The following is a 24,704-nucleotide window of genomic DNA, read 5'->3' as shown; positions in this document are numbered from 1 at the left end:
TCTCTACCACCTACAGCTCTCTCCTGTGAAAGAGGCTTTCCCATCCAAGCAATTTACATGGTTTTCTGATGTCTCTGTGACCAGGCTCTTGCAAATTACTTATTACCAGGAGGCCAGAACCCAGGCTTTAGTGTTCAGTATTGGAATCAGTTGGCAGGAAAAACAACATATTGAAAGGATGTTGTGAGAAAAAAAAATGAGTGTTTTTTCCTTTGCAGACTTTTTTATGATCATGACCTGCCACTCTTCTATTTCTTTTATTTTAGGTATGTAGTCTGCTATTCATTCTGCTCCTCTCCACATTTTGCATTGAGCTACAAGACCAGAGTTGGTCCAGAAGTCAGGAGATCCTGTCTCTCTCCTCCCTACTCTATTTGCAGTGAAGGACATTGAAAGAATTTCTTTTTCTGTAGGGCAGTTCTAGGGTTTATGAAAAGTTCATGGGACCTTGTTGGACCCTTGTGCAAAGGGCAGTTTGATGATATGAAATGCCATCTTACTGTGGAGCAAGCTAAGACAAAGGAATGAGTGACACATAAGACTCAGGTATTTGATCCTTGCCCAGCTATTCCATGATTAAATTTAGTTTATACATTTTCTTTCTCTGCCTCTGCAGTGACAATTCCATGCAAGCTGTCACCTTGGCATCACTGGGACAGATAAGTGCTACTCAGTGTGAGAAAGGGCTGCAGCTTTGGGCCTCATTTAGGAAATGTTTTAGGGCCATCAAAATCCTGACCCCTACTCTGGCTTCAAAGAAGTTATTGCTAAGTATTATTAGAGTGTTCAAACTGGGACACTCATACCAGTGCCGGGAGCAGAAAGTGCTCCAGCTTCAGTCGGTGTTTCATGTCGGTGCAGTCTCCAGGAGAAAGCTGGCAGCCTTTGAGCTTCCCTCGTGCTACTGGGAATAAGTGGGCAAAGGTGCCTGGTGAGTCTTCAGGTGCACCAATCTGCTCCATCGAGGTCTGGATGCAGATTCCCTTCCCTGCACTGGGAAGCACCTTGTGTTGTGTAATGATCTTTTTTGCTGCGGAGTAAAGCCCAGACGAGTCAGTCCTGTCGCTTGGTGGGTGCCTTCAGCATCCGCTGACGTGAGCGGGAGCAGAGGGTGTTCACCCACACTGGGCAAGCTCAGACCTTTTGTGTTAAGTAGTGAACTTGCCTGTTTGTACAACAATGACTTGAATGTTGTGGGAATATTTTAGGTGTTATTATAGCAACTGCTTAGATATTGAAAGGGGAATAATAAAATTACTTTGTGTTCTTACCTGACACAGATATTATATATGGTCATACTTGCTAAGGTGATTTTTTTTTGTAATGCTTGTTTCAATGTTATTCCTGCATGTGGTTTGAATAGTGAAAGAGCAATGAATTAAATGTCTACACTAAAAGTGTGTCACCTTCTGTTGGAATAGCAGGGAGTCAGAATATATTTTATTTTTATTAGTATTATGACTAATGATTATATGGGGAATGTGACTGTTCAAATTCCCTTAGTAATGAGTTTCATGTTACATTTGCAAAACAAGTCCAATGAAAGAAATTATTGCTATGTAAAGTTAATTCTTAAAAATAATATGAAAAAATTAGCGAGACAGCAAAAATGAGTTTTACTATAGTTTTATAACTGCTCAGTTACTGTGAATTGCTAAGATTTGTAAAGATCTTTGAAGATGAAAAGCTCTGTGTAATATTATTATACTGGCTTTGAGAAAGTAAAAGGGAAAAACCCAGTTCATCCTGTTATAATCCTTTTAGAAATTTTAACAAATCCAATGGCTTTCAAGTAGTGGAAATATTTCAGAAAGTGTTACCACCACTACTGCTGTTGCTCCAGGCTATGTTATCATATACCATAGCGTGCATGGAAGCAAAGCTTAACTAAGGTCATTCTAATGAATTTTGAACAGTTACATGGACCTAATTTGGCTTTCTGTCCTGTATGAAAGACAACCTCTTCATGCTGCAGCACCCAGCAGAAACCCCTGAGTCGTCTTATCAGCCTCATCTGCATTTTTCATCATCGGAAAGAGCTGCAAGTAATGCTCAGCCTATGAACTCAGCTCATGTGTGTGCTTTTTCCATCTTCAGCATAGGGGGCAGACAATAGGTTTTTTCAATCTCTAAAGAACGGTAAATGTATTTTATTCTGCTGTCTCCACTTCTGGCTCCAATTTTATTCTTTCATTTTTGTTATCAGATTTGAGTTCTTGGGTACTAAAGGACAGTGTTTGGCCAAATTCTTTGGTGTCAGCTCTATCCTCCATTCCCAGGAGAGTTGCAAGGCTCCAGCATCATTCCAGGGAGCTGTTTGCCTGCTGTTGACAGAAAAGCCGGGTTGAAATCATGAGCTCATGGGTTCCCATCAGCACTCTATGTCTGGGGAGCTGGTCTAGCTGGGCCATGAGTCCATTACACTCAGTGTTCCTTCCAACCCTTCGTCCTTCCTCCTACAGGTGCTACAGAGGAAGCAGTATTAGCGGCAAACACATTAAACCAGCCCAGGAACTGAGTCAGAGTGCCTGAAAGTAAGGGAAGTCTCAGAGGTTTAATGTTCTTTACAAAGTATTATTTCCCATTCTCTCCAATCACTGTGGATATTCTTTCCTTTTTTAAAGTTCAACTGTGGTAAATTATTGCTCTCAAAGAAATCCAGTGTTGGTGAGCGCCAAAGTAGTTGGAAATGAGAATTTCCATTTTGCAAAATATTTAATACAAAAATTGAAAGAAAAAATTCTCAAGAATTCCCATTGCCATTATTGGCGCAAAATATTAATTGCTGATCACCGAGATAATTTGCTTCAATAGCATTTGATTTTTCCTTTTTACCATTTATCTCATATAGGATGCCATGAAAGACACTGAATCAACACATTAAAGTTTAAATGTAATATTTTACTTTCTCTGAAAAATGCTTGTCAGATTTGTAACATTTGTAAGTATTGGTATAGATACTTCATTTGAAATGTTTCTGGTTTTGCTACAGTGCACCATACAACAGAAAAGTGAAAATTATTTTCTTCGGCTCTCTACCATCGTTCAATTAGGGAATGAAGATAATAAGTTTCTTTTTATCATTATTGCATTTGCCATCTTTTCCTTTCAGTAAATCCCTTGTTCTAAGGTGAAGTTTCTAACCTTTTCCAGCTATTCCATTTTCATACTTGGATCATGTTCTTCTTATGTGTCTCCTTTCTAATGTAAATAACCCTGTCCTTTTAACTTTTCTTCAGGTGAGGATTGGTTTGGTGTTTTTTTTTTTGCATTCTTGACTATTTGTAATTATTGTATTTTTTAATCAGGTCCCAATTTACCTCTGCATCACTCCTTTTGCTCAAAAGTGATTAGAAATAATGATGTATTTCTGAAAGAGCTTTATTATTGATAAAGTAATTTAATGATATTTTAATTTTTTCAAATATACTTGCTGGTTTTTTCACTGCAGTTCAATACTATCACTGATAATGCTTATGTCATTTGTCTTTCTCAATGGAAAATGAAAACATTTTAAGAATCACTAGAAGAAAAAAAACCCCATATATTTGCACATTAAAATATATTTATTATCATGGTAGCTCTTCACCCATCTGACTTACATCTCTCTAAGGGTGAATGATAGTCATCTTTGGCTGCTCATGGTTTGTCTAATGAAACCAGGTGTGCTCTGCATTGGTTTTGATGCTGCAGCAAGAGCAGCACATTGCTGTAATTTTGCTCAAATCCCCAGCACCAATATGCTTAAACTGCTCTGCATTTGTGTGCCAGCTTTTTACATTTCACCTACCTGCATATTCTTCAAAGTGTACTGAACATTGCCAAACTGCTAAGATGCTTAATGGATTCTTACCTAAGTGCCTCTGTCTCCTCCATAGTCTCAAAGGAAGTTGAAGGACTGAAGGCAGGATGTTTGAAGGCATCTGAATGGTTCTGCTTAGAATGATTCTCTTAGCTTTAGACACCCAGCACTGTCAGGAGGCTGATCTCCCTGGGTTTCCCCTCCTCCATGAGGAATGCTCGAGTGCTGCCAGTTTGCAGAGAGACAATATTGCAAGCTCCTGGGAGTAAATCTCAGTGCTGTGGGTATGGGCAATTGTAAATTCTCAGTCTTGGTTTGTTTCACAGAGTAATAATTTCAGTGGACTTTGTCAAATATGTACCACAAATACTGCATGATGCTTTGGCTTCCTTGTCTGTATTGACATAAAATAGAGTTGCAAGATCAAGACATGTATTCACCTCCAGGCAGAGCTGTTGTTTCCAAGTACCAATCATGAGTGGATACTTGATTATTTTGGTTCTTGCAGCCCTTGCCTACTCTATATTTTTTATCCAAGTTACTCAGCATGGCAGTTTTTTAATTTTCATTTTCCAACAGCTACCTAAGTCAGCCTGATTTTTGCCTGAACATTCCATGGCTTTTTCTGTGTGATCCCTTTTCTCTATGTAATGAAGCCAAAGGGTCTGATCCTAGACTTCCCCTCTCCAGTGGCAGCTCAGGAACTTGCTTGAGATTAAATACAATGTCAGTCCAGTGTTTATTAAAAGCCTACTGTTTATTACTAAGTCCTCAGATCTGTCCAAAGAATTACATGGCAGCACATACCCTCAACTTCTAAATGGCAACAAATGTTGAGCAAGAAAGATTTCAGAGAGCTGAATTATCTCGTTAAATTAACTGGAACATTTTAATTTTTACTAGAGTTGAGTGAGCTTGAGTAAATATGACGAATTGGACCCTCACTTCATTTAGCAGACATCAAACACACACAGAACGTTGCCCAATTTAATTTAGCCCTGCCAAGCTTGGAAAATGCTTGTAAAACATCAGTGAAGAAGAAAAGGGCTAAAATTTACTCTTGGTTGAGATTGCATGCATAAATTCCCTTGACATAAACTTGGGTTGTATATGTATGTATGTATGTATGTATATATACCATAAACCTTCCCTCAGGGAAAATCCTCCAAACACCTGCAACCAGAATTTGTGCTACCATGAGTTATTCCCAGTAAAGTCACTAATAGACTTCCCTTTTGCTCTAAATGGAATATGTAACTCCTGTCTTGCACCCCAAGGTTTATCTCCCTTTCCTCTGCTGTGTCTTATCAAACACATACCAGCACAGTTGTTTGTTCAGTCATGCTCAGTGGAGTGGTTGGCTTTCTTTTTTTTTTTTTTTTTGCTTTATCCCCTGAGCTTAATGGGCACATTTTGTGAAGAGTGAGCCAACCAGGTAAATAGCTGCTACTATGGAGCTTAAGAGCTACAGCTCTCAAATTAGGAGGTGCTTTTTGTCAAATAGGCTGCTGTAGCTCTAATATTAGCAACAAAACAAGGGCTTTTCAGACAAGAAAAAAAATCTTTTGTCTGACTCTGTATCACACTTAACTCTGTTGCCTTGTCAAATATGTCAATGTTCATATTATACAGCAGCATTCATCTGTGGATGCAAAAGTGCTTTGCAAATATTACCTCTCAAATACTTTTAATTTATCTTTAACAACCGGGTTTGTGAGATGGTACTCAAAAAGAATCAGACTGAACTATTTTAAAAGTTAGTGTAAATAAATTATAGTGATTTATTTGCTTTCCTGTTGCTCTATAGAAAATTGTTGGCTTGAGCTCCAGGGCAGTGCTACCTGAGCCTGCTTCAAACAGCTTTTTTTCTCCTTTTGTTTTAACACCATGTCCACACATCTCTACATGCTTCTTGAATTCGCTTCTAGAATTCTAGTTTCAGCTTCTCTGTTGCTGTAATTGGTGAACATCTTCTGGTAGAACACCGGGAATGAGGTAAACAGGAGGCAGAATGCAGCCCTGAGTAGACATGTTACTGTCTCCAATGCATCCAACACACAAAAATAGTCATCTTTTTTTTCCAGCTTTTAAACAGAATTGTATTACTTTTTTGCACGCTTCAGAAGCATTAGCTAGAAACATTACTGAAGGAGTTCCTTGCCTGCAGGCTATGCAGCTTGTCCCAGTGTTTTAAGGCATTTTTACTGATTTTTTAAGCAAATTTGCTTTGAGCACAGTCTTTCATCCTGTGTTTTCTGACAAGAAGGCTGAAAGCCTGTTTGCAGAAGGCAAATGTCACAGACACGTGTTATGAGTTTTGAGCTGGTCTGTGAAACACTGCAAAGGATGGCTTTTACTATTACATGTCTGAAACCACAACAATTGTGAGTCCTTACCTGCTCACTGAAAACACCCTGGATATTAGGCATTCCTTATCTCAATTTGTCAGCTAGTTTATTAGTTTAAAATTATTAGATATTTTTGAGTAGTCCATTTGCTTGTTACATCTGTAAGAAATGTTAGTTTTATGTTAAAAGGATGCATTGAGGTGAAAGAGAAATGGGGGAAGTTGCAGACAGGCTGTCTTTGGTGCTCTGCTTCTTGGGTTCCCTATTGGTCTGTCCTAGGTCATGAGTATCAGAGCTGGTACATGCTCACAACACTGCTTTGGGTTTTCTGACAGCTGCAGGTGATTTTTCCCTTTGAAAACCAAGATTTTGGTACCCAGAGTTGGGTTCCCAGACTGAAAAATTTCAAATCTCAGGTCTTTGTTTTCATCAGAGATTGTACAGACAGTGAGTGAGTGAAATGACATTTGGACTGTTTATCAAGGAATGGCTGAGCAATGTGATGTTGTTGCTGTGGAGCACATTTGTTCTTGATGCTGGTTTGGTGAGGATGCTCCCTGCCTGCTGAGGAATGCAGAGATGCTGCTCATCCTTGGAGCACAAGGCTGCTTTGGGCTGGTTTGTTTGCAGGGTCTGTTTTAGGATAATAATTCTGCAGACAGCTGTGTTGTGTAAGAAAGCTCCCATTCAGGTACACAGGGCTAAAATAATTAGATGTGTTCCTAGGGCAGAGATAAACATTGCCCTTCTAGTTTTTGAAAGCAGATGAACTTGCTAGACCTACCCTAATGCTCTGGGGTTGTCTCCTGCCTGATGGGCTGCCACCAAAGCTCTAAAGCCCTCTCACACAAAAGCACCACGGGACTCCCACCCTCAACATGAGCGCTCTGCCTGCCTCTGGCGCTGCCTGTCAGACCCATTCCAGCTGGAATCAAGGTAAAGAATCAGCAGCACTAAATACTGCAGGACAAAGGCATAAACCAGCTTTGTAACCCTGGGCAACCTGGGTGTTTGCTGACTGACAGTGTGAATGACAGCCCAGTTGTCACTCTGAAATATCGTCTTCCAGTCATTCCAGATGTCACCCGACAAGATGATGGCTACTAAAAAGGGAATAATTTGGGAAAAGTCATAAAGCCTATTATCTCCTGCTGAAACAATTTCTCTTTGCCATTTCTGAAGTCTGCAAAATAGATCCAGAATATCCCATATGTAACATGCCACTGGTTTATTAAGAGAGGGTGTCCACTTTTAACTGCACTGGGTACCCCATGACATTCCTGGAGAAAGCCATCCATGAGCTATGCCACTTCTTCATGTCTTGGTGGGTGATTCCAATCTGGCCATACAGTGGAACTGAAATATTTCACCTGTTCCAAAACACAACAGGCAGCAAAAGGATATCATAGTAGCTGCTCCCTCATGCAGCCTGACAAATCAGAGAGAGGATGGAGATGATCACAACAGCAGCAGAATGCAGTTTCTGGGCAGAATTCTTATTGTTATCTTTTCTCCTTAACAAAGAAAGAAACATCTGAAAACATTGTTAGGGCCTTTTCAGTTTACTTAATTTATTCAATTACATTTTAATTTCAGCATGAAGAGAGGACTTCATTCTGAACTTCAGGCTGAATGAAGGGTTGCACATGAAGGAAATGTAACAAATAAAAGAAAATCTCTTTTGAGAAGGACAACAAAACATAGCGGATGAAGTGGAGGAGTGAGGACAGAAAAGACAGAAAATGATGATATCGAATCTTAAGCTTCAAATTTTGAAAGTATAGTGTAAACTGCTGAAGTTCGAATATATTTTGTCATCCAGATAAAACTAAAAATGAACCCCTACATTATTTCATTATAGAAGGGTGTTTTAAGGGAATAAACTGCAACTGGAAAACTTTTCATCGATTATTCTGTCAATTCCTCCCAAAATCTAGTGGAAGAGATTGCAGACTGTGAGCCAGAAAACTCTGTATATCATTCATGTAAAATATCTCAATGAAGTACACTGAAAGGTTGCTGCCAAATTTTGGTAGAGAAGAAAAAAGTATGTTTAGGGCAACTATTAAAAACCTCTTTCCTGTCAGCTGCATTGGGCCTTATTCTGTCACTGTCACTCACACTGGCTGATAACTGACTCTAATCAATTGCAATGAAAGTAGTGGAATAATTTATGTAGTAAGGAGTTAAATTTGCATGAATTTAGGCAGAAGATTGTAGTAATTTGTCTTAATGAATAATTTCATATTGCTTGCTATCTGCCTGAGAAATTCTGTAATGGTCAGGACGGTCAGAGGGAAGCATGGAAGAATGCCACCTAGAAAAAAAATAGCTTTTCTGACTTGTATTTCTATTGGTGTGTCATGCAAATGCAGTTTATTCTTTACATATCAGTTCCCCTTGCAAAATATTTAATTTTATCATAAGGTAGTTGTGAAGTTTTAGCTTGTCCAAAGAGCAGCTTGAGTATAGCACCAAAGGCTTGAACTTCCAAACAGTGGCTTCAACAATTTTGTGTAACAAGTTGTGGTAAAAGATCATTCTGAAATCCCCTCCCATGCCTCTTAGATAACATTGCTTTCTGCTTTTAATAATATTTTGGCCATGAATTCTCTTTGTCATGGAGCAACCCAGAACAACATCACAAAATGTATTTATTTCAGATTTTGTAGAAAGTAATCTTAACTATCTCTTGAAAGTTTATCAAATTAGGTATTGGTTGTCAGTATCTCTAAGTCTTAATTTTACCAGGGTTGTGTCTCACTACCTCTGGGTATTGATATGTGGGGGATTTTTGTTTGCAGATTCTGGATTCCTTTTAAATCTATAGAATAGATATATTTTTATATAGATCTCTGTGTTGTTCATTATTAGGATCCCCCTTTCTGAAAGGATCCCCCCTAACTGAAATACATTTTTTTTAATATAACTACTCCATGTCTTGCAAAGTTTAGCCAACACCCACAAGTAACCAGTAAAGTTGACATATGTGCTCAAACTGTAGGAATTTAAAATCAAGGGGCTGTAAATGCTGCCCTTGCTTGGTAATCAAGTCCTGTCTGATAGCAGAATTGTTGCAGTGATTCCACTGTGGCAGGCTAAAGTTAGGAGCCAGCAGGGAATATAAATGTTCGAGTGTGCACATCTATCTATGCATCTATGCCCATAAACACTTGTTTTCTGCAGACAATTCAAGTGAATCTACCTGGTTATGTATATTATAGAAAAGAACTTTGTTTTTCTACAAAACTGTACATGAATTTTATGTTTGTAAACAGTTTTGTCATGTAAAAAAAAAATCCACTAAAAAAGACTGAAAAACTGCTTCAAATTCAATCTTTAAATATACCAGACATAACCTGTCATTTCACAATGTTGGAGGGCAGGTTTTTTTGTTTCAGAACCTTCAATAATTTTGTGTGTTCTGATGACATTTTCTCTGGAATTTTGCTGTCAGTTAAAAACCTGAAAGGCATTCAGAAACTTCAGTTTGTAAAATCACTTAGGCTGGAACTTAGATCAGTGTTTGCATAGTCCCCCTGAACCAATGGGTCTTATGGAGCTCTGATGTGGATGGAAAGTGTGAAAGGAAACACCAGGCCTGTAAGACGTAATAGTGAACAGCAGATACTGAAAAAATGTCTGTGAGGAACCAAAGGCAGTCAGTTATTAAATTTATTACTGGATACTGCTAGCAGCAATTTTTAAAAAATCAACCAGCTTCTCTTTCCTCTGATATTTCAGCTATCCATTTCATATTGTTCCGTTCTTTAACTTGTATCGCTAATACCACAACTCCAGGGAAGCTCAAAAAACTCTAGAGCTGAGCTGTATTTGTTACCAATTTTCTTTTATTAAATGATAAAGAAATAATTAAAAATTCTGTGTGTTATCTTATTTTCTACCAATGCCTTTAAGTACTGTTTAATTTCTCTTTACTATGCTTTAGTGACTTGTTTTGAGCTACCCATTTTACATTTTGCTCAGTTTTCTGTGGAAATTGCATCTGCCTGTGCTTCATCAAGACTAATAACTCACTAGGCATTGGGATTCAAAGAAGTGATGTTAATAAAAGAGTGATTTTTTTTTTTAAATACCAAGTAAAGTTTTTATGATTTGAGCTACATTACAGTGCTTTGGCAACTGGTGGTTGGAAAAGTAGAGCCAAGACCAGGAATCTCAACCTGCGAGCCTGGTTCCTCACCTCTTCCTCACGCCTTTGCCACTGGCTGCTGCAGGAAATAGGACTCTGCCAGAGAGACCTTTGTTCTCATCCAGTTGTTCTTTGCTTGAATTTTATGCTTTGATTTTTCTTATTATGCAGATAGTTAGATTACTGAAGGATAAAAGGACCAGAAGAAAGTTCCCCTTTTTTTTTTTTCACTTGTCTACTTCTCAGTTTACAGTCTCTTCACTGCCTAGAAGGAGGAAAGAAAACGAAGAGGAGAACAAATATTCCTTGCTTTCCTGAGGCTGGTAATCCAGCCAGTTGCTGTCTCAGCCTCTTATAGCTCAGTTTTCCCAGTAGCTTTAGGAATATTTCCTGCAGGCTTGGCTCTCCGATGTCAGAGCTGCCAGAGGACCATGGGAGATTAGTTGGTAAATAGCAATCTCTCATAATTTATTCCAGGCTCTTTAAACTTCTGTGTGATTTTCCCATAAAAGACAGTTTCTCTAGAGCACATTAGATGGAAAATATTTTGCAAGTTCATTAGAAGAATTTCCATTAAAAATCTGTTTGAGGGAGCTCATTCCTGATTCTGAAAATGAAGTTGTAAAGGAACACTCTTTTTTTTAAGTTGTATTTGTACTGGGAATTCTCAGAAATCCCAGCCAAGAATTATTGTAGCATTGTACAAGGCTGAAATTCCCTGTAGCTCTATGTTTATCACTTGCTAAGACCCCATGGCAGCATATGCTTTTCTAGACACATATTTACTCTCTGTGACTGAGATGAATGCAAAATTTGCTGTCTAGTTGAGTGAAATCAACTATCTTGGTCAAACTTGAAAAACTGAATTATTTATTATCTATCAAAATATTTCTGTTTCCCCTTGATTTTCTTAATTTTTGCTTGCTTGATTAAGTACCTTGTCCTCCTGTGAAGCTTGGATAGGAATATGCTTGAATGTTTTGCTAATGTAAGTTCCCAGATTAGATCCATTGCTAAAATTTTTGGGTTCTTTTGAAAAATGTGAGATTTTAATTGGTCTTAATTTTTCAGCATAGGAGTCAGTCCAACACTGTAATCTGCACTTTAAGAATGACTGAATGCCTTAACTGTATGGTAGTTCCCCTTGGATATGTATTGTATTTAAAGGTTAAAGTAAGCCTTGATGAAAGTATTTGCCTTTAGCTGTTCATTGCTACTTTATCTATTGCTTCAGCTGTGAAAAGCCTTTTTCATTTGATTGAGGCTTGTTTGTTTCCCACTGCTAAACTTTTCCAACATTTTAAAATTCGGCTTTACATACAGGTTTGAATTTTCACTTCTCCTTGGAGTATTTTACAAGGTCAGAGATTTTATATGCTAAAATGCTTTCTGTAAAACACAGCTGTAAAAAAAAAAAAAAAAAAAAAAAGTGAAGTAAATCCATACTTTATGTCTTCTTGAAACTTTAGTCTCCTTAAAAAGGGTTTATGTAATTTTACATAATTCTTTTGGCAGGAATGTTTATTGCCCAGCTGGTTGAAATTATTAATGTACCTCTCAAGCTGCATTTTCAAAGATCAGTAATATATATATAAACTTTTTTGAGGGTCCTTGATATGTGGGATTTTTATTGGAGATCCTTGTTCCACTTCAGTAAAAGGATGACACAAGATGTTTACTTTAAAAAGTCTCTGACATCCTCCTGAGAATGTTTTGATAGAATGGCATACATTTGGTTGCAATTAGTAAGCCAAACAATTTTCCATTGTTATCTCACTGTGTTTGTCTAGACCCTGTAAGGAGCTTTCAGAAAATACCCATCTCCATGTTTCAGTTAATTGATTGCATGTCCAGCAGGATTATTCTATTTTATAAAGCTCCTTGTCCTTTTAATTTTATCACAGAGATTTTGCACAAAGGCATGTGGTAGAAAGCAAAAGGGAAATACTGGCACGGTTAAGCAGAAAGAGATATTGTACTTGTATCAGGGCTAATAGTCCTGTGTGTGGGAAAAAATATCTAAGTGTGCCTGCTACTTCTGTGTGCAAGATGTTATACCCGAGGGCTGAAAGTAATAGTAGCTGGTGTGAAAGTATTCACCAATATCAAGTGCAGATGAAAGCTTTTAGAGCCAGCTGAAAGCTGAGTTAATAATTCTTCGGCTTAATATTTGAACTTGCACTCTGTCTGCATAATAAATGATGGGTGACTTAATTTTATTTGAATTCTATTAGCAGTGTGATTAAAAGACTAAAATCCTTATCTGAAATCTTTGCTATCTTATTTTGGTTATTTGCCATATAATCTAGAGTCTCATCTTTCCTTTTGTATGATAGCTGAAATACATCTTTCTGTTGAATATCTCACTTTCTATTTAGAAACTGTTAAGTCTCAGCCAAAATCATTGTCTGTCTGTTCGGGCAGTGAACACACCTTACTACATACATCCCATATTGCTTGCAGTTGTTTGGAGGTTACATGATTAGGCTGGCTGTAATGTGAATTAATGTCTATGTCACAGAAATTCCCCGTGCAATTATCACCCCTCGGAAATGCTGCAGCGCCAGGTTTAGGCCTGATAACAAGAACTGGTGCTTCTGTGCCTCCTTTAATCATCCTCTTTTGTTTACACTCTTTTTGGAGAAGCCACTGATCACAACTCCTGTAACAGTAGGTACACACTTGCAGCAGAGGAATGCAGAGCTTGTGCTATTCTGCTTCATAAACCTGTGTCCTTGAAGTCTCCTGCATCCCTGCCCTGTCAGACTGGTAAAGTTGTGCTGCTTTTATGAATTCTTGGTGAGAGTGGTCAATACTGAATTGAATAATTTCTTTTTTAATTATGTCTTTAACGAAACAATTCTTGAAAAGGTCTGCTGGGTTTCGGATAGGTGCACGGGAAGAAAAGCATGAGAAAGAAATTTGTCCTCCAAAGAAGGGAGAAGGGACTGCACTTGAAGCACTTTCTGCAGTTGTCACCTCTGCTCCTTCAGCAGGATGGGAAAGGACAGACTTGCCCACAGTTGTCTCCTGTCCTGTGCTGCCCTTCAAGCAGCACTGCAAGGGAAGATCTCGGTCTTGGGTCTGCATGACAGCAGACAACTTGTGCCTCGGCCATCTCTGCACCAGAGATGGCAGAGACCATCTCTGTGCAACAGCATCACAGTGCCTGGTCTCCCCAGAGCTGGAACCAAGGGTTTGGGCCCCTCTGTGCATCTCAGCAGCAAAGTCAGCCCTTTTAATTTCCTTGTCATCAGCGCTGAGTTATGTCAGTTCATGTTCTCTAGAGCAGTTTGAATTCAATTTAGCTAGTGATTAAGTTACTTTGTGTGAATTGGATGCTGGTAGGGATGTTTGTTCAAAGGGTTAACTTAACCTTCCCCAAGGTTGTAATGGACACTGGAAGATCAAAAGCTCCTCCAGACTCTCAAAGAGAGAAGAAAAAAGAATTGCTTGCTTTTACAGTTTTCAGTCAATGTCTTCATTCTGGGAAGCAAGTCTGTGTTTAACATACTTAAACTCATGGTACAAACAACTCATTTTGCCTCTAATCATAAACATAATTTGTCTGGTTCCTCTGTTCTTCAGATTTATGCAGTAGCCATGTTTGTCAAAGTATTTGGCACCAATGACATCATCTTTGTTGAAATGCTGAACAACGTGATGAGTCCCAGATGTTAATGCACACCAAAAGCTGAGAAAGAATGAAGTATAAGATCAACTGTAATAGCTATGGAGGTAATAAAAAGAGATTATGTTTTCTTCTAGTACTTAAAAATAATTATTTATATTTTTTGAGGTTTGTTTTGCATACATGATCAATTAGGGACTGTGCTCAACATTATGTGTGTACGGAAGGACAGACTGAGATGTGATTTGGATAAATGATGAATAAAGCATGATTTAACTTCATAATTGCGCTATTTCCTTTGTGGTTTTTTCCAGTCTTTTTTACACTTTGCTTGTGCTGATCATGATATGTGCAGAATATGTGTGCTAAGTTCTAAATGTGTCTCTTTCTTAACTGCCAGGATTTAATTTGTCATTTGGATAAGGGTCTTGCACGGTTATGTCAGCACATCATGTTTTCTAATGAACTGTAACATGACATGCCAATGGAACCAAGAGTAGCACCACTTCCTAATGACATGTCATGTCTGTGAAATGTAGAAAGGATGTGACTTGCTGTGAATCAGGCTTGAATTTCTTTTTTAATTTTATAATAAAATCCTTCTCTGTGCTCCAAAAGTAGTTTTCATAGAAGTATGGTTTAAGTTCTTAAGGGCAAAAATTATGAAGGTACCTGGGCATGGTTTCATAGTGACCATGTATCTACCCAAATGTCCCATGCTGCCTGGTAGAGGAAGCATTAACAAATAATATATCCATCCATCCAGAGCATCCTCAGATGCATAAGGCTGACCTGACTAATATTTGCATGGAAAAATCAAGCAGAGATGCTCCCTTAATTTTCTACCAGTAATGAATACTTCCTTTGGGTCATTCTATTGTCTAGATATTGTTCACTATCATGAAAAATTCCCATATCCACAGTCAAAAAATTGACTTGGAAAATATGTTTCTTTAATTTATTGCAGCAGTTCTCCAGGTCTTATAGGCATAACAAAAATTTTATTAAAGTCACAGAGAGAAAAAAGAAATCTAGACTTTTCAAAATGGGGTATTGCATCCTGTAAAGATGCTTAATCAGTTGGATGGGTAATACATATGTCATTGTCTTATCTTAAAAGTCTTCATATCAGAAAAAAATATAGAAATACATCAAAATATGACCTTGTTTTAGTTCTTCCTGGAAAATTATTCTTCATCTCTTTTTTGTAGTGAAAGTTTTGGCATTAGTCTCAATACAACTTTTCTGAAACCTAAAAGCAGCGGTGGTGAGGTTTGTGGAGTTGGCTGTGGTGCAGTTTTCACTGTGCTACTCAGTTCTGAACCAGCCATATGACATTGACATCTCTGAGTATGTGGGAATTATTCTGAAATTATTTGGATTTTTCTTACCTTTTCTTTCAGAACTGCATGCTATTTTGGGAATAAACATTAAAATCCAGATAACTTACATTGTTCTTTCTGTTTATAGGGCTGTACTCAGTTTACCTCTGATGTTCAAACATGAAGAATATGGGATTTTTTTTCAAGGGTCCTTAAAGCTGTTAAGACTTACAGGTGAGTCTTTCAGATACCCTTACTAAACCAAACATGTCCACAGAATTTTGCTAGATTTCATTTTCAAAATTACTTATGTTAGGGGTCTAATTCACAGTTCTGAAAGCAGCCTGGATGCTTAGTACATTAGATCTCACTGACCTTCAAAGGGACATCTAAGCATTTATGGTCAGATACTGAATATAAGAGGAGCCTGGTAAGATTCTTTTTATAGTGTTTCATCACCTCAATCCCTTTGAAATCACTTTAAACATTTTTCTTCCATTTAAAAAATGGGGCATGGATCTAAATCATATGTGTAGTTAAGGAAATATTACCTGTAATTTATTTAAACCTTGTGAATACTCCAGGAAAAAGGTGTGTTGTGGATGCAGTGTGTTAGTAGGAAATGTGTGCTATGAATTTTGGGATGAATCTTGGGGTTTTGCCACTGATGTGTCATTTTTAGTCATTACTTGCTGAGCTGTATCATTAGAAATCTGAGTCACATAGGCCATGTTTAAATTACATATGAGATGACCCAAGTGTTTAAGGCAAGCTGGTGTAATTCAGCATCACTTTAAGCAATTTATGCCACTGAAGATCAACGCCCTCAAGTCCTGCATCTTCCTGAGTGGAATTATTTCACCTTCTCAAGTCTTTTTTTACATCTCATTTTAGTCAGGACCCCCTATCCTCCCATCCTTGGCTTATCTGACTGGCTTGTGGCACTGATGTAATTACTGTCTCCACATACACTCTACTGTTAGTCTTAAAAAATATAAAAATTTCACCTGAAACACAAGCACACCTACTTTAGATAGTGTGTGAAAATCCTGAAGAAGAAAATCTCAAGGGACAAAACAGAACTTTGCTGAGGGATGAGCAAAATGTTAGTCAGTTATGATAATACAGTGTCCTATCATGTAATAAAATATCACAGAAGATAATGTTTTTCTATTCTTTAGTGTCATTTTTATTTGCTGAACAATTCATGGGTTTCCAAACAGAATAGGTTTTCTAACAGCTTTGCCAGTTTGCTGTTTTTTCGTACCTCCATCCATTTTCCAGCAGTCGTTCCCTTTCCCTTCCGTCCTTATGGCCAGAGAACTGTGCTGTGATATGCTGAAAAATGTTTACTAAGGTGATTAAAAGTCACGTTGAAAGTTATTGATTACACCTCCAGTGACTTCTTGCCAGACCTCTATATTTATGCCAAACTGTGTTATCAGACTCTCTGCTAGTGCAGCTTTAGTGCAGTGGCTTTTCATCAGTTCTGCTTAAAATACATTGAAAAACATTTTCCAGAAGCCATGCGTGTGATGTCGAGTGCAGGCTTTGCAGCTGTCTCTGTACTTCTTAGAAAGGTGAAAAAGCAATGACTTAACACTCTGTACCACCCAAGTCTGATTTTTTTTGTCTAAGGTCACCTTATCTTTGTCGATCTTTGAAAATGATCATGAATATTTATGATGGCATCAAAAAATCAAGCAGCTGCAAATTGTTTACAACATTTTTAAGAATGTGAAACCAGCTTCCACTATAAATCAAATACATCTGCTAGAACTGGATGAAAATTGAAAGCTCTTTGGTTCCATCCTATCCTCTTATGTACCTGAGACCTGAAAAATCATCAGTAGCATGATTCCAAAACACTAATGTGGGCTATATAGATAAAAGGTACAACCTGAAGTATCAAATTAATCATTCTAAAGATAGCACAAGAAAGTATTTTAATTAAATATTAATCTGAAATGGATGCCATAAAACTTTGTGGAAACTTTCAAAATGTTGAATCACAGTCTGTCTAAAATTTTATCTCATTATATTTTTTCCTGCCTTTAGAAAAATACCTTCTTCCATCATCCAGCAGTTCAGATGTGCATATTAGAAAAAAGTGCACATTAAAAATGTACACAATATTGTCTTCAAATATTTGTTGGATCTTTCTTCTTCAGAACCATGATTTACAATCTGCTAAAAATTTAATAATTAGATGGAGAAATAGGCAGAAGTGAACAATTTTAAATCTTGGCGCTGCTGCCAAATTGGTATTTAGATGACATTTATTGTATGAAAACATCAAAATATTTGGTTTAGTTCAATCTGGAGGAATAATGTGTGCTTTAGATGAGGCACACTATTTGCCTAAAAATTACCTTGAATGAAAAGGAAAACTGTTCAGTCACCAGGACTACGATTTTCGAAGTTTTTCTTGCCAAGTGCTGCCGCCAGAGCCTTGGTGACAGCAGCCTCAGCCTGCAGCTCTGCACGGGCTCACATGTCAGGGGGCAGACCCTTGCATATCACTTGTGGTATGTGGATTTCAACTTGGGAGTGCTGTGTTGAAGCTCTTAATCCATTAAAATGCAACGGTGCTAATAAACAATCTGATTTAGGGAGTACAGTGTCATTTTACCTCTGTTTGGGAGGTTTCATATTTTCTGTATTTGGTTTTTTCATTTCTCCCTACCCATTAAATGCTACTTGCACTGTCCCTCAATTTTCCACTGAAATACTTTTGACTTGGAAAGCATGTGGGATTTTAGGGTCTTCCCTTTTTCATGTTTAAAGAATAATTCAGGGACCTGTATGCTCAGAGGTACCTGTCCACTTTGCGAAAGGATCTTAGTTGTCTGCCATAAAGTTCAGTCCGTTCAAGAAGTGGAACAATAAACTCCATTTCTTTTCCTGCTGCCCAGTGTTACAGACAGTCACAGACCATCCATCCCTGAGCAGCATTGCATTACAATTCAAGTAAACCTCCTTCAACCAGCATGCAAGCCTTCATCAGAGGGCAGAACGCTAGTCTGAGAGGATAATAACTGAGACATTCTTTTAATAAGGACCATTTTTAAATGTTAAGAATGACTTGTTTTAATTGAAGGAGAGGAAAGGAACTCCTACCAAGAGTCAAAGAGATCCCCCAGAGCTCTCTGAAGTCTTCAAATTGTCTTGTATAGAAATGCTGAGTACCAGGAATGAACGAAGGTTATAAAATCTTTCCAGCCATCTCACTGTAAAGTTCATCTGAGGAGGTTATTCTATTCTACCGTTAAACATTTAGCTTTAGTTTAAAATGAGATACCTGACCACTCTATTTACTGAAGGCAAATCATGAGACTCATTTCATAGACCCAACTTTTGCTGAGTTTCTGTAAGCAGGGATGCAGAATAATTACCATTCATCCATTCTTTTCAATCTCCTATACAATATCCACCTGTTCTGTCAGACTGCAGGAATGTTTGCCACAAATACAGACTACTGCAGTGACAGCAGCAGGTGTATGGCAGCAACAACTAATCAAATCAGCTGAATTGGAGGTGTGAACCACATTGCACTTCTGTGCAGTGAAAATGAGCAGAAAGGACAGAGCTAAACGGTGGGGAATTTTTGTTTTGTTTTATTTTTAAGATCTTGCTTTTAAATTATAGGCAGTGCAACTGCTAAGTGCAAGAAAAAATAATGAGGACTTGAAAAGAAAATGACACTTCATTCTTCCTGCAAAGGACAGGCAGAGTGACATAGGTATAAGAGACACCCATTGTAATCACTCTCAAAAAGCAAGGCATGGGTTTTGATTTTCCTAAAGAAGCAAATGCAAAAGAACTCTTGTCTGTACCATATGACTCATGATGCTTCTTTACTAGGCTTAAAGAGAATTGAACTTGAGTAATAGCGCCATTAGAGCTCTTTACCAGGAGCTAGTTCCTGTGGTTTCACTGGGTCCAGCTGCTGATGACTCACAGAGGAAGTGGCAGAGATTAGGTGCACAGGGAAAAAATCAGAACAGCTCAGAAATAAAGCAAATCAACCAAGCATTACCTTTTGTGCACAACAGAACAATGGCTTAACAACTAAGGTTCAAAATGATCTGTCTTATTCCCTCATTTGTGCTATTCCTGTTGGAAGGACCACCAGGAAACATGTGAACCACTGTGGAATACACACTGTAATCCATGGCACATCTCAATTAATATTCCCTCTTGACTACAGCTAGAACAATGCATAGCATCCAGAAGTTTAATCTCCGGCAATAATGCCTTTTGTAAGATCAAGAGGTCTTTCCCTTGAATTAAGGTTTAAGTGAGGATTTTGAAAATTAGTTAGATATTCTGCATAGTGTCTAGTGGTGGCTACAGGTTCCATAGCTAGGTAAAATGCAAAGACACAGTCTGGTTTTTATTAGAAATATTGTAGTTAGTAGTTTCTCCTTTGTAAATTGACATTGGTGCCCTGTAGAAGAGAATTACTTCCTCCAGAAGGCTTTGTTGCAAACAAATATATCCAAGATTATATAAAATTTAAACATTGTTTCTGGAATTCGGTTTTATGCTACAAAAAAAGTATGTCCCCAGCAGCAGAAAGTTTACATATCTAACTTAAAAGGAAAGGTGCAGGAGGAAGTATTCTGGATCTTGTTGAAATTGCTATTGTACAGTTGTAATGCTGCTGTTAGATCACATCACTACAGTCTTGCATACATAGCTCAGGGGAATGTTTTCTTCTCTGAAACTGCAAACAGTTTAAGCTCTAAACTGCTTGGGGAGGAGTTCTACCTGAGTTGCTATAGATTAATAAAGTAGCTTATTAGAAAAACCTACAACTATTTTGACTAGATTATAACAGTTCTTTAAATTATTTTAAATTAATATTATGTACCTAGAAAAAATATTGCTGATTTTGCTACATTAGCAATTTATCTTTGTTTCTAAAAATAAATTGGACTAGAAAATATCACCCACATTCCACGTCTTATTTTCTGTAAGAATTTCAGAGGCAAGATCAGTTAGTAATTATTCAGACATGCATTTTATAAACATTTGCTGTAGTGATTAATGTACAACAATTCACAGCCACCTCTTTAGATTATCAAGTAATGCACTTTACATGTTTACCATCAGCTGGCATTTCAAACCCCACAAGGTGACTCTGTGACATTGGTGCATGGCCTCTGCCACAAAGAGTTTTGAAAAGGCCCACACTACCCTGAGCTTCAGGTGTGCTCCAGCTTATGCAATAAGCACTTGAAAAAATATTGCCAATAAAACAGATGCTTCTCCTGTGTGGAAACCAAATATGAATTCGCTCCATGGCCTCTGTTCTCCCCAGTGCTGCATTGTGTGCAGTGAGCAATAAAGGCTGCATTTGGGATAATGATGGCTGTGCTGCGCATGGGGAGGTGCCAAGTCTGCAGCACATGGGGTGCCTGGGGGTGCGGGGTGCTGCTGACCTGGGGCACCAGGGGCCCTGGGGAGAGCTGCACCAGCTGTCCTGGAAGGTATGGAATTCCTCTTCCCTGAGTGCAGGCACACAGCCTTCATGCACTCCAAGAGCATGTGGATGGATCAGGTCAGTTCATTTACTTTTCTCTCTTAAAAGTCCATTATTTCTGTTTAAATTTTTTCAGTCATCTCATCCATGTTGACTCTTTGGCACATAGGTGAAGATGAAAGAGATGAAACTGTATTCCTATCAATGCCATAAATATAGATTGAGTGGGGAGGGGAAGTGAAATGGAGTTAATATGCATTAGAAATTGTTTCTTTGATACTGTTATACTATCCCTTTAAGATATGCTAATATGAACTTCTGTCAATACAACATCACTTAGTTGGTTTTCATCTGGACCTTAGAGCACAACAAAATTATTAGTACATAAATCTCTACTAATTTACTCTAGATTATGATTCTTTCATCAACATGCACATATAAATTATATCATTAATCATAATGATTTCTTTCAGTATTCATATGTAGTTTCTTGGGAATCCCACTGTAATTCCGCATGAATTAATGTCCACTTATTGGAAAGCACTACCTACGCTGATATTTCTAGGGGAAAAAACCAACAACTGTGATGCATCTTAAACTACAGCCTAAATGACCGGGGTGCTGGTAAACAGCCACCAAAGGAGCGTCGCCGCAGGTAAAGGAAAGTTGTCTTAAAAGCAGTTTGTTCCAAAGCTCATTAGGCCAGATGGCAGCCTGTCTTCCAGGAGCACGTAAAGCACTTCTGAGGGAATGGGGGGACTTCTCTCTCCTTCACCCTGCCCTGGGGAAGAGCAGTGTGAATACGCAGAGGGAGGGGAGAGCTGGAGCAGGGGGGGCATTGCTAGCACTGGATGAGGCCGTGCAAAACCATCAGCTGCACTTTTTTGACAAGGCAGAAGCAATAATAACAGCTCCATCAGTCTTAACAGGTAGCACTTTCTAATTGGCCTCAATGATAAATTTTGTGGAGAGAAGCAGCAGTACTCATCCACTTTTCTGCAGAGTGGATTTTAGCCATGAATTTCATGCTTTGAAGTGTCTGGCCCATAGATTAAAGAGTTCAAGGACCTGTGGGTGAGATGCCTTAGCCTCAGTTTCCCTCAACTAAGAAATGCAGCTGCCTCCTTGAGAAGTGCTGTGCCCTTTCTGGAGGTGAAGTAGGATACTACTTAATCTAGCTATCAAATATATAAATGGAACATACATATATACATATGCATGCTTCATAAGTGAGACAGTGAGGGGGAAAAAAAGGAACTTCTGACTATAACGAAAGATTCATTAGGAAAAATGAACTAATCAGTGCTCTCCAAGGAGAAATTCATTCTGTTTAGGAGGCCGTACCCTCTGCTGCTGCACATACTTAATATAATTTATATTATTATTTAAATCACTACGTAAATTTTAGATACTTTTAAAAATCAAGTTAATGGACCATACTTTACTGCTTGGCATCATTTATATCAAGAATTAGTGTCTGTGGAGATAATATACGCTAGCACAGAGGAGAAAACACAAACAAGCAAATATCATAAAATTCATCTGTAGCAAGGGCTTAAAATACAACTGCAGAAATGAGCCCTTGGAAGAGTTGTGTGTTGTGTGGTACAGCCTTTCCTTTGAGCTGTGTGCATCCCTGTGTACAAGATACTCTTGAACCACTTACCACCACAAAGGGGGCCCAGCCTGGCACCAAGCTGTCATGGTAGAATATTTATCCTACTGGGAAGTGTCTCCCTCTCCTCACCTGGGATGCAAGGAAAGACAAGAATCCAGCATGGCTTTCCTGTAGCCATAAAACGAAGTGGAGAAGGCAAATTAAGGAATTCTCGGGGAGAACACAAGCATCTATAAAAAGTGCTTAGGAGCTGAAGGGAAAGGCTGAGGCACTTTAAATAGACACAGCCTAGAAACAAAGAAAGATGGAAATACAGGAAGATAATGGGAACCTGAAAGAGTGAGAGGATCCTGGCAGCTGAGATAAATCCAGGGCCTTCTGCTGTGGGCTCATTAAAAGACAGAATATATTCCCTAAAATGTCTTACCTGTACCAGGCAATAAAACAGCTGTGCATCATCGCTTCCTTCAGGATAGCTGTGCTGTATTTCATTCTTCTTTTTTTTTAACAAGGAGCCCAGTTTCTCAGGCTTTGACATAAAGTCTTTCAGAGCCCTGGATCCCTGTCAATGTCATGCTGAAGCTCAAAGTGACTGAAGCAATCCATCGTGCTGCCACAGGAGAGTGGTGCAGAGATGGGACAGCCAAGGGGGTGCAGGAGGCACAGGGGAGGAGAGGGACAGACCCAAGGAGGTGGGCAGCACCTGCAGTACCAAGTAAGAGGGGGACACAGGTAGTGCAAAGGGCTGCTTTTAGCACTTCCTATTTCATAGAATCATAACATAGTTTAGGTTAGAAAGAATCTTAAACATCATCTAGTTCCAACGCCTTAGCCAGGGACAGGGACACCATCCACTTCTCTTATTTCATGTTGCTTCTGAAAAATAGAAACCTAGGTAAAGAGAGAGTGATATTGTCCTTGGAGTGGGGAAAAAAACCCCACAGCTGAGTCCAGGAGGGGTGAGCGGGGGAATCTTGAAGGTAAAGGGTGAAGTAGAGACAGCCCCTCTTGTCTCACTAGAGAAAGTGTCCCTTATCCCATCAGTGAAGCTTCCCTTTCTGTGGGGAGGGTAGAAGATTTTGACAGATTTAAACATTACTTTCTGATTAATTAATTATGTACAATTTCATTAAATATGGTCATCCAATAAAGAACAGTTTGGAGCTGGGAATGTTTTGCTTTTGCACATCATACTCAGGCCTAAATTCATCCATATTTCATATTCCCTCATTTGCTGTCTGCTTTCTTCCTGCCTGACTTGTTAACTCTCTACTCAGTAGAAGTTGTGGGGTTTATCCATCTAGCAAATGAAGCTCAAGGCATAAATTCTTTGTTGTAGCCACAGATGAAAAAGTAAGCTTTTATTAACAGAGATTAACTTGGGCCTCTGACATCTTACAGCAGGCCCTGACAAAGTAGATGCAGTCAAAATCTAATTTTAAACACAGAGATCAAAATTCATAGGCTGCACATCATAACATCCTCTTTGCACTGGCTAGAATTATGTTCTGCCAAGGGAACAGTGAGAAAAGCTGTTTGCCATTGTGATGATTTATTCCTACTTAAGGTTGGTTTCTTTGAGAAGTGCAAGTAATTTTTTACAAAGATGTGTTTTGCCTTGCAGTTTGGAACCCCAAAAGCCTCTTAATTCTTGAATGTGATGTTGGAAAGTTTTTTTTTTTCTTTCAAAAAAACTCCAAACAATTATGTTTTGGTCAGCTCATTTCATATAACAGTAATTGCTTAAACAAGTGCTGTCCCTGAATGATTAGTTGCTGCCCCCGTGACTGCCTGCATTTCTGGCTCACCTGGCAGTTTTGTATGAGCATTTTCATTGCCTATACATAAATAATTTTCTTTCCTGATGAATTCACAAGCTGCTGCCTCAGAGTCTCCCTATGTATCATCTGTGTGTTACGCAGTGTCTGAAGGTAAGTGGGTAGATTGCTCGCAGCACTGCATTTCATCCACGTCCTTTGGTTTGGGGTGCAGTGTGCGCTTCCAGCTGTCCCGGAGCACCTCCGTTACCCAGGCTCGGGGCAGAGCAAATGGCATTCTGGCCTCAGTCTTGCAGCAGTAGATTAGTGACAGCAGTAGGCAGACAACTTTTGTCCCCAGGGAATATTAGAAATCTAGAGCTAGAAAGAGATGGATTAACTGAAATGCAACCCAACCTCTGATCTACATTATTGTCTCTCTTCTTTATCTCACAGGGGAAGCGGAGATAAAGAGTGATAGACACTGATAATGATGGAAGTCCGCGATAATACACCGAAGTGATAAACTTCTTTGTGGCCCTCATTGTGCCCAGTTGTCTTCAGCTGGTTATGAGCTCTAGCCTC

At 38.6% G+C, this 24,704-nt stretch overlaps 1 long non-coding RNA gene across 1 annotated transcript in view; it reads left to right on the top strand.

Annotated features, from left to right (window-relative positions):
* Nucleotides 1-21,438, top strand: part of LOC119704694 — a 45,331-nt gene extending 23,893 nt beyond the window's left edge. The window contains exons 2-4 of the long non-coding RNA XR_005258020.1: nucleotides 13,892-14,041; nucleotides 15,405-15,490; nucleotides 21,218-21,438. This is a non-coding gene — a long non-coding RNA (uncharacterized LOC119704694). The remainder of the gene's footprint in view (nucleotides 1-13,891; nucleotides 14,042-15,404; nucleotides 15,491-21,217) is intronic.
* The last annotated feature ends 3,266 nt before the right edge of the window (nucleotides 21,439-24,704 follow it).

The sequence above is a fragment of the Motacilla alba genome, chromosome 9 (assembly GCF_015832195.1).
Source record: "Motacilla alba alba isolate MOTALB_02 chromosome 9, Motacilla_alba_V1.0_pri, whole genome shotgun sequence".
NCBI lineage: Eukaryota > Metazoa > Chordata > Aves > Passeriformes > Motacillidae > Motacilla > Motacilla alba.
The sequence above is the reverse complement of the archived record's forward strand: the minus strand, read 5'-3'. Positions and strand labels throughout refer to the sequence as shown.